The sequence below is a fragment of the Limulus polyphemus genome, unplaced genomic scaffold (assembly GCF_000517525.1).
Source record: "Limulus polyphemus unplaced genomic scaffold, Limulus_polyphemus-2.1.2 Scaffold2496, whole genome shotgun sequence".
Classification (NCBI taxonomy): Eukaryota; Metazoa; Arthropoda; class Merostomata; order Xiphosura; family Limulidae; genus Limulus; species Limulus polyphemus.
The window spans coordinates 20391-30432 of record NW_013668106.1 but is presented as its reverse complement, the minus strand read 5'-3'; the positions used below and the strand labels follow the sequence as shown (position 1 = coordinate 30432).

The window sequence follows — 10042 nt, the reverse complement described above, 5'->3', positions numbered from 1 at the left end:
ACAAGAAAATGTCATGAGGGTTGACCCCCCCCATCTAATTTTGTATTGAAAGAATTCTTGAAAAAGTTATGCCTTTCTTTTCAGTATTGGTATCTTTATATATTTTTAATGCATTTTAAATTATTATTATGTTAAGAAAGAAAATAGAAGAAAAAATATGTTAACAAAATATCCTTTGTTACAAACGAGTTTTTATTTCCCTCGTCCAGTTTGTTTGTTTCTAATTAACCACAAAGCTACACAAAGGGCTCTGCCCACCACGGGAATCGATACCCGGTTTCTAGCGTTGTAAGTCCGCAGACATACCGCTGTGCCACTGGGGGGCGCCCTCGTCCAATGAACGGATACTCCAGCCAGTAATAAAATATTTTGCTAAGATGAAAAGCACACTTTTTTCCGAGTCCGATCTTAGTAAAGCTACTCTCCATAATTTGTTTTTTTATCTGTCCTTGGAAATCTTAAAATGCTAAAAGTTTTGTAATTTTTTTGTTTTACAATTGTTGAAACAAACAGGATTCATTATCTCAATTAGCGACCAACTAAACACCACATAGCCCCAATCAATTGAAAAACGAAACTTTAGATGGAGGGTTATATCTGACGTCATTGATTGAGGATGACGTTTCGATTTGTTAAGACCGTACCGTTTCGAACGTAAGTTTGGGAGAGGAGGGGGGGGGGGGAAGGAAGAAGAGAGATTTAATGCCCTGTTACCGTCACACACACACACACACACACTCACAAAAGAAAATAATGATAATAATCGCACCCGCACTTTTTTGGCCGTAAGTGTGTTATAAGAGCGACAGTCAAATCCAACTATTCGGTCTGACAAGAGTTGAGGTTTTGTACATTCAGTTACAGTTTGCGTTTTGTTAGAGCTCTCCTGAAGAAGCTATAAAGCGAAACGTTGACTATCGAATCCAATTAATGAAAATAATAATAATTTGGTGTTTTAAGGTTTTTATGAGTATTAAAAAGTAAAGATTGTTACGATCGCTAGTTGAGCTAAGTTTTCAACGGCCAACTTTGATCATTTTAAATTAATATGTATTATATTAACCTTTTTTAAATCTTAGAATCGCGGGGGTCAATAGTTCCAGTTAATTATATTTGGTTAATTAACTCGGAGGAGCTAGTTTTGCTTTCAATTTATATCTGAACTTTATTCTAAAGAAAGGTGCCACATTAAGGTCGACCCGAGAATAGTACAAACGTAAATATTACATTTCTTTTCAGCTAATAACTTCTGTATCAAAAAAATGTTTAAATTATGTTACATCCATGTAACTAATGGTTAAAAATAACACACAAAGTTTAAAATTAGACTACGAAAAAAAAAAACTGCTTAGTATTTAGAGATGACATCTTGAAATGATATTATTTCGATTTCTAAATAAACTGTATATAAAATAGCGCGAAAAACTTATCGTCAATACTCCAGTAAACGCTTACGTAAACGCTATTTCTGGCGTCAGTGTACAGGTTCACGTCACTCATCAGTGCTTCGTCTGCTTCAATCATCACATGACCTTCTCAGCCAATCAACAGCTAATAATCCTCTCAAAGCTAAACACTGGTTATATAAACAGATGGGCACTTTAATACCGAGGAGTTGAAAGAATGAGATATTCTTCAGAAATTAGTAAACGACATATTTACCATTAAATTACTGACTTATTCTAATACCGCTCATTACCGGAGGAGAGGGGGGGGGGGTCCGACATATTGCATCATACTGAATAATTTTATGTTTTTTGTCTGTTACAACACTCAGTGTAAAGTGTTGATAAACCACAGGAGCCCCCAGCACTAATTAGTGGAAATTGCCATTTTTTGTTTCAAATTTGTATGTGACTCATGTGTTATTAGGGACCCTGTAATCAACAAAGTCACAGACCAGTAAGCACTTCGGTACATACGTAGTTGAGAAAAACGTGTTGAATAGCCAATGGTAATTGTAGCATTAATGTCATCAACCTACACTACAAATGGAAGTCTCTTCTGGAAGATGGGCAGTGAGAGAACTAAATGCTGCAAGAAGAAAATATATATATATATATATATATAAAGGTTTTCGTTTTGTTTGAGAGCAGATAGTTTCGGCACCTCCTGATAATACTTTCCTTAGATACACAGTAATAGTATTAATTGTCGATTCATAGCTTTTTTTTAGCCGCGGCACAATGGCTCATAGAATGGCTATGAGGTTTTTTTGTTCTTCGAAGTACCAGCTTTTAGCTCATATCTCTTTTATCTCTTGACCGATTTGAGATACAATTACAGTTTTGGACTCAGGAGGTCAAACCCTTTCGATTGATGTGTTTGAATACGCTCAGGGTCTCATAGATTAATTGTCTCTAATCCTGCCTAAAATAATTTCAATTTGAAGTTAGGCTAATAGAGATCCTGGTGAGCAGTAAAATTGAATCAGGCATACAGTATTTAGTGTCACATTAATGTCGACCCGCTCAAAAATATAGCTAATAAAAAAGGAAAAAAAAAGTCTCATAAATTAATTTACTCTAACCCTGCCTAAAGGAATTTCAAGTGCCGCGGCTATTGAGGACTCCCTCTTGTTTTTTTTTTTTTTTTCAAGTCAAAAAGGGACTTACTGAAAGTGCTGAGTTACTGCAACGGACGAAATATAATTCCCATCGATTCCATTCCTAGTGCTGTTAACACTCTCAGGTGGATCAGTTAAACTGATAGAAAAAGAACAACAAAACAAACAAACCATGACCCATTCTATTCTCAGTGTTGTTAAGGCTAGGGGTGAATTATTTAATAATAAAAAAAAACCCTGACCCACTTTATTCTCAGTGCTGTTAAGGCTATGGAGTGAATTATTTAATAAAAAAAACAAACAAAAAACCCTGACCCATTTCATTCTCAATGCTGTTAAGGCTATTGAGTGAATTATTTAATAAAAAAACAAAACAAACCATGACCCATTCTATTCTCAGTGCTGTTACGGCTATGGAGTGAATTATTTAATAAAGAAACAAAACAAACCATGACCCATTCTATTCTCAGTGCTGTTACGGTTATGGGGTGAATTATTTAATAATAAAAAATAAAAAAAACCCTGACCCATTTCATTCTCAGTGCTGTTAAGGCTAAGAAGTGAATAATCTAATCAAAAAACAAACCCTGACCCATTCCATTTTCAGTGGTGTTAAGGCTATGCAGTGAATTATTTAATAAAAAACAAAACAGAAACCCTGACCCATTTCATTCTCAGTGCTGTTGAGGCTATGGAGTGAATTATTTAAATCGGTAAAAAACAACAACAAAAAAAACTTATCACCTATTTATAAAACAATTTCTAATTAACCAATGCAGCTCGTAAACAAACTAAATGAGAATCGGAATTTCCAACATGAAAAGCACCTTCTGCGCACGTGGGCTAAAAGTCCAAATTAGAGACTTCTAGAGTTCAAGTATATCTTCTCTAGTTTTGGACTATAGACCAATATATATATGTATATAATGACTCATTTGTTCAGATCTTCTGTACAGTTTTCTTGTAAAAACAAAACAACAACAACAAAAAAAAACAATTCAAATTAATAAACAGGGTTTTCTAACCTGGCCATTTAGCCTATGTGTTGCATAAGGTGTCGTTCTGGCTTACGCTCGTCTTCAAGATTTACAGACTGAATGAGCGTCAAGTTATTAGAGTAACTTTCACCGAAATCCAACTAAACTTTGAGAACACTTCAAACGTCATGAAGGGCATTGAGTGAGACATTTCATAAAGGACAATGAATGGGTGAGAGGTTTTAATCCAAGGGAAGAAAGAGTTTATGACACATTTCTCCAAGATATAAAACAAAACACGAAGCCACATGAATGACAAGATTTTGATTCGTAGATTCTGTTACCGATGTATGTCTGTTCCGTCAATGCATGAAAAATTTCATTGATCATACCTCGATTTCCTTCCTTCTCGATGCCTTAACAGTAAGCTTGAAAGTTTAAAACAATGAAATTTAAGTTCGATAACTTCGGTGGGCAAAGCATGTTTAGCTTAAAAACAAACATAGCTATATTTCAGTGACATTTTTACATCAAAATTTCGAAATAATTTTACATTATTGTTAATCAAGTCGGGCGTGGATCAGCAGTTAATGTGTCCAGACTAGGCTCATGGTTCGCGGGTCTTTCTTCAAAAACCGTGTTCCGGACTTTTACACTGTGGGTGTACTCTAAGAGTGATGTTCATATCTCACTATTCAGTCAGATAATAGAAGCCCATGAACTGGCCGGTCAGTTTACAGAATTACAACGCTAAAATCCGGGGTTTGGAAAAATAATTTCTTAAAAATATTCGTGCACACCTCTACTTAATTTTCAGCTGACTAACTAACGGAAATGCTGTTGTTATTTTGTTAATGCAAAACTAGGCAATGGGCTATCTGTACTCTGTCCAATGTGGAGAATAACAAACTGATGATTCTCACTTTTGAGACAAAAAGGTTAATTTAATACATTCATTGTATTTTCCTTAGATAAGAGCGCTAGCGTGGGAAGATCTCCTGATGTGTATGCATCACAATAGAATGGTTATGATCCTCCAACTCGACAGTTAGAAGGAACTGGAGATTAATAATCCAAATGATGTTATATACATATTTGAGTGGTCAGTCGCCTCGAAATCCCTGTTATTACAACAAAATTACGAACGATACAAGTTTTCAAACTATAGAATATAATACATTTTATTACAAAACCCTGGAATCAAAAACATTGGTAAATTTAAGATTTGAATCGAGAATCAAGGTCAACCTTAAAATTATTTCTCTAACCTTCAAGGCCATGTGTCAATGGTATTTTACCTTGAATGCCACGTGCTGAGATAAGCATCAAACATACTAGTAGGACTGGATCCGATTTACTCAAAACTTAACTTGACTTATAAAAATCTAATAAGGTCATGAGCAAAATTTAAAATTTCTCAGATTTGGCACATTTTTATTCTTCTGATACTTTGTTCTCACTTCTACAGTTTAGGAATTAGAAAGAATCACAGATAAAAAGATAATATAACATAACACGTGTAGTTATGGAAATGAACTGAAATACGAAATTCTACTTCTTGTTTTTGGAGCTCTTTGGTTCGTGTAACAGGTTTAGAAAATATTTAAAACTATGCTAAAAAATAATAACTATCTGGCTGAGTAAAGTAAGCCATGTTACGTATTAATTCCATATTCACCTGGATTTATCTTACACATGAAACATGACAATAAATCGAAAACGTTTAATATATCCTTTAACTACCTAATTCCACTGCAAGGAACAAATAAAAGGACGGCGATATTATTCCACATATATATGATGAATTGTGTCTCTATCAGTTCACTCGATATAGGTTTTAGTTTAGTCAGTCGTTGAGTTTAAATATAGGGATCTGACAGAGACCTCCAGACTCCAGACAAGCATAGTTTAAAGATGTTACAGTCTCTGTATTAAGGTTTAAATATAGAGATCTGACAGAGACCTCCAGACTCCAGACAAGTACAGTTTAAAGATGTTACAGTCTCTGTATTAAGGTTTAAATATAGAGATCTGACAGAGACTCCAGACTCCAGACAAGTACGGTTTAAAGATGTTACAGTCTCTATATTAAGGTTTAAATATAGAGATCTGACAGAGACCTCTAGACTCCAGACAGGTGCAGTTTGAAGATGTTAAGGTCTCTGTATTAAGTTTTGAGTAGAAAGATCTTACCTCTAAATTCCAGACAAATGTAGGTCTAACGATATTACGGTTTGTGTATTAAGATCTGTTTTGGATGAACAGAGAAAGTCCATAGTAAATACGACAGCATAATAAATTCGTAAATGCAAAATTATTAAACACTTTACTCTTAATTGACCTCAGTAGCTCAACGATAAGATTGAGGATTCATAACCATAAAATTATGGATTCGATTCCTTCAGTGGGTACAGCTTTGCGCATAAACAGAGAGAACAAATTCTTCTAATTTTTTTATATTCAAAGTGCTAGAATATAATATAATCTTCATAACCATGTGACTAATAAAAAAGATGGACGCACACACACACACAAGGCAAGGAACCATAAATGTGTAGTATTGTGAAGACCATGGGTTTATTTACACTCTCTAATACAGGAATACGCACAAGTGCCATAATGTGCTGGGTTCTGTTTTCACTCGGAAGTGCAAACTTATCATTCCAAGCGAAATATGTCGTCAACAAAGATGAATCTCTAGACGCATGTGTTGTCAGCTCATCAGGTAAGGCTAGAACGCGTCAAAGGAATTCTTTTTGGCAGATGCTGAAATCTGAAAGTTGTCGCGACAACCTGTGTATCCCCAGGAAGTCCATTATTCTTGAGTTGTTTAAGGTAGCCTTGTCTTTGTTGAAGGCGTGGGACGACATGTCCAACCCGAATAACAAGCAAAAATACCGGAAATAGGAAAAAAAAAGGGGGGGAGAAGATAAGCTCAAGCTGAAGAAAATACTTCTTGAACGTGACTTCAGTATAGTATGTGTTCAATTCGAAATATTGGCTATTATGTTGCTTAAAAATACTTACTTGACAAGAGTGTATTGTTATTATTGCGCTCCAGTGGCAGAGCGGTAAGTTTGAAGGCTTTTAACGTTAACAACCGGGTTTCGATACCCGTAATGGCCGCAGCACAGATAGCCAATTGAATAGCTTTGTGCTTAACTACGAACAAACAAAAAGTATTATACCGCAGCGATACCTGGCGAGAGGTTTAACAGAAAGACAATAGTTAATAAGCACCAAAGCTAGAAATTAAAGCTTTATTATTAGACAAACAAACTTCTTTTTCTGTGACTAAGAGGTTTTCAGATTTTTGTTACCTACTTTTCGTTATCTTTCCACATTTAGATTTTTTAGGCTTTCAAGATCTGCCTTTCTCTTTCACAAATAGGTTTGACTATTTTCTTATGATCTGTTTGTATTTTTTCTCACTTAGGTGTATCTTATTTTCTGTTTGATTGTTACCCTATTTATTAAGCCTAACTACCAAAGCTGAACGCAGAAGTTGACAAAAAATATTATTAAGCCTTAGGTATATGAATATGAATATTGAAAATGAGACGCTTGTCATTCAGAAATAATATATTTATAATTCAATTCTGTAAAAATAAATAAATGACTAAATCCCAGAAAAACTGAAGAAGCAAAAACAGGCAACTGTGCGAAAGATCTGCACGTCGATTCTAATACTTATATTTGTTCTAGGATAAAGCCTTTGCAAAAGTAGGCTTACACTGAAGATTTCAAAACATTACGCAAGAAAGCCTTAATTAAAGTGATTTAGATGAATATTACTGCTACATGGAAAAAACCACATAATACGCATAGGTAGGAGTTGTCTATGAAATTTTAATTATTTTGCCTAGTTCTGTATATAAGTCGTCTGAAGTTTCACTTTTGTGACCCTTTTGTATACCTGTATTTCGTACTCTATTTACCAGTTATTTTAAATTAATATTCAGTAATTTACTTTAATATTAAGGCATGCTTTGTATTCAATGAATGTTTTACCTTGTCATTTACACCAGATATGAAGTCTAAGTTATTTGCAGCTTATATTCTGTATCGTTGAAATTCACACCAGGTGTAAAGTGTAAGTTATTTGAAGCTTACATTATGTATCGTTGTAATTCACACCAGATATAGAATAGGTTCTTTGCAGCTTATATTTTGTATCGTTGTAATTCACACCAGGTGTAGACTGTAGATTTTTTGCAACTTATATTCTGTATCGTTGTAATTCACACCAGGTGTAAAGTGTAGGTTATTTGCAACTTATATTCTGTATCGTTGTAATTCACACCAGGTGTAAAGTGTAGGTTATTTGCAACTTATATTCTGTATCGTTGTAATTCACACCAGGTGTAAAGTGTAGGTTATTTGCAACTTATATTCTGTATCGTTGTACTTCACACCAGATGTAAAGTGTAAGTTATTTGAAGCTTATATTATGTAGCGTTGTAATTCACAACAAATGTAAAGTGGCTCGGTATGGCCAGGTGGTTGTGGAGCTTGATTCACGATCTGAGGGTCGCGGGTTCGAATCCCCGTCCCACCAAACATACTCGCCCTTTCAGCCGTGGGGGAGCTATAATGTGATGGTCAATCCCACTATTCGTTGGTAAAAGAGTAGCCCACGAGTTGGCGGTGGATGGTGATGACTAGCTGCCTTCCCTTTAGTCGCTAACTGTTAAATTAGAGACGGCTAGCGTGAATAAACGATTTAGATTGTCTATCCCGAAACTAACTTTGTTAAATTTCAACGTCTTTCCACCGATTCATTGATTTTCTGCGTGAATTTTATATTATGTTGAAAAATTAGATAAAAATTCCGGAAAATAAAATTGCAATACCCGAAAACCGAAAGAAACACAAACTAGGCTTAAAAGAACACGACACAATACGTGTTGTAAACAAAGTTCACGAAATTCCTTCGAACCTCATTTTATAAGTTTGTAATCGTTTCAAGCTTTCCATTATTTTTGTCATAAACTGTAATACGTGCTAGTAAACTTACGTTCACATTCCGGGTTTTGTTGGACTGGTTGTTGTTTTAAACCTGTCTCCATTACTGCGTTTACGGTACAAGACAGATGTTGAAGTACACAGCTGAAAAATATGTAAAATGTAAACTAACAACAGATAATTTTCAGTGGTCCATCTGCGTACTAAAATGAAGCGTCACATATTGAACCAATACTGTATAATTATATACAGAAGCAGATGTCGTAATAGCTCGCAATTCCCCCTCCCCCCACCTTTTCCTTGTAGCATTGAACGATTGTTTATATTTACAAAAACATCCAAAAAAGTACAAACAAACGACAACAAAAATAAACAAACGAAACCATATCTCAGTCATTTGACAGTCCTTCAAACAGCCTGAAATAACGGTGATGTCTCGTGGTAGGTGAATATACAATGAATTATTGTTTATCGTTCAGAGAAACATTGGAAAAGCAATCGTGTAACTACGCATGCACAGTATATAGTTAACTACGGATCATATTCGTTTTGATTTTTTTTTTAAATAAAATATTTTATTAAATGCGCTATTTAGTAAAGATGGGACAATTATATATATATGTATAAGTAAAAGATAGGAGGCCAAATATTTTAATTTCACATCAGAGCGTCTTGTTCTTGAATGCTTTACTTGTACAGTTTCGTCGGGGGTCTTTTACAATCGTACCAAAGCGTATGGTTCAGTGTATTTGAGCGAATATGTATCACTTAAAGCGGAGGGTATTATATCTTTATCTACATAAATCTAAAAACAGCAGACGTGTTCTTTGTTTGTTTGTTTGTTCTTAAGCACAAAGTTACTCAAATGGGATATCTGTGTTGAGGCCATCGCAAGTATCGAAATCCAATTTCTAGCGTTGTAAGCCTCCAGAGTTGCTGCTGGACCACCAGGGGGCAGTAGAAATAAGTGGCTTTACTTACTAGGTTTAAAGTTCCATATTGTTCAAGTAACATAGTTTAAAACCTTGTATAATTTACACTCAAGTATTAGTAAGTACTAGAACTAGGATTAAAAATTTCAGCTTCACAGGCCCCTGTGCCGAATAACGGGATTGACTGTCACTTTTATAACACGTCTACAACTGAAAGTACGGAGCGTGTTCGGCAGCATTACGTCTCGAACTTCAGACTCTTCACTTTGCAGCTTAACAATTTAATCATTAGGCCACGTCAGCCAGTTAATAAGCTATATAAAAAAAGCAAGACCGAATATACGACCAAACATCATCGAAGGTATAAACGGTGCATACCTGCAACAGATCATTCTTTACCAGATTTTTTTTTTCGTGAAGAAATTATCTGTTAGAAAAAAGATTTATTTCGGTGTTTTTATAACATAATTACTTCAAGGATGTTTCTGGGATTGGGGGAAGGCTAAATATCAGACTTAATAATCATTGTACTGATATATATATATATATTTGCCCGGCATGGCCAGGTGGTTAGGGCGCTCGACTCGCAATATGAGGGTCGC

At 35.0% G+C, this 10042-nt stretch overlaps 1 long non-coding RNA gene across 2 annotated transcripts in view; it reads right to left on the bottom strand.

Moving 5' to 3' along the window:
- LOC111087699 overlaps nucleotides 1-10042 on the bottom strand; it is a 54389-nt gene that overhangs the window by 42041 nt on the left and 2306 nt on the right. The window contains exon 1 of one of the 2 annotated variants that reach the window (XR_002612365.1): nucleotides 8561-8623. The exons of the other annotated variant lie outside the window; for it this stretch is intronic. This is a non-coding gene — a long non-coding RNA (uncharacterized LOC111087699). Of the gene's footprint in view, nucleotides 1-8560; nucleotides 8624-10042 lie in introns of those variants that run through there. 2 annotated transcript variants of the gene reach the window in all.